This window comes from Seriola dumerili, unplaced genomic scaffold, assembly GCF_002260705.1.
Source record: "Seriola dumerili isolate Sdu_G_001 unplaced genomic scaffold, Sdu_1.0 BDQW01000110.1, whole genome shotgun sequence".
In the NCBI taxonomy this organism is placed as follows: Eukaryota; Metazoa; Chordata; class Actinopteri; order Carangiformes; family Carangidae; genus Seriola; species Seriola dumerili.
In genome coordinates, this window is record NW_019174365.1 from 7,525,407 (window position 1) to 7,525,638 (window position 232).

Below are 232 nucleotides of genomic sequence, written 5' to 3' on the forward strand. Positions count from 1 at the left end.
TGCCTTACTATACTATGTCATTTTTATGACTTTTTATGACTTACTATACTATGTCGTTTTTTTGACTTTTTTGCCTTACTATACTATGTCATTTTTATGACTTTTTATACCTTACTATATTATGACATTTTTATGCCTTACGACACTATGTCGTTTTTCACCTTACTATACTATGTCTTTTATATGACTTTTAATGCCTTACTATACTATGTAATTTTATTGACTTTTTTGC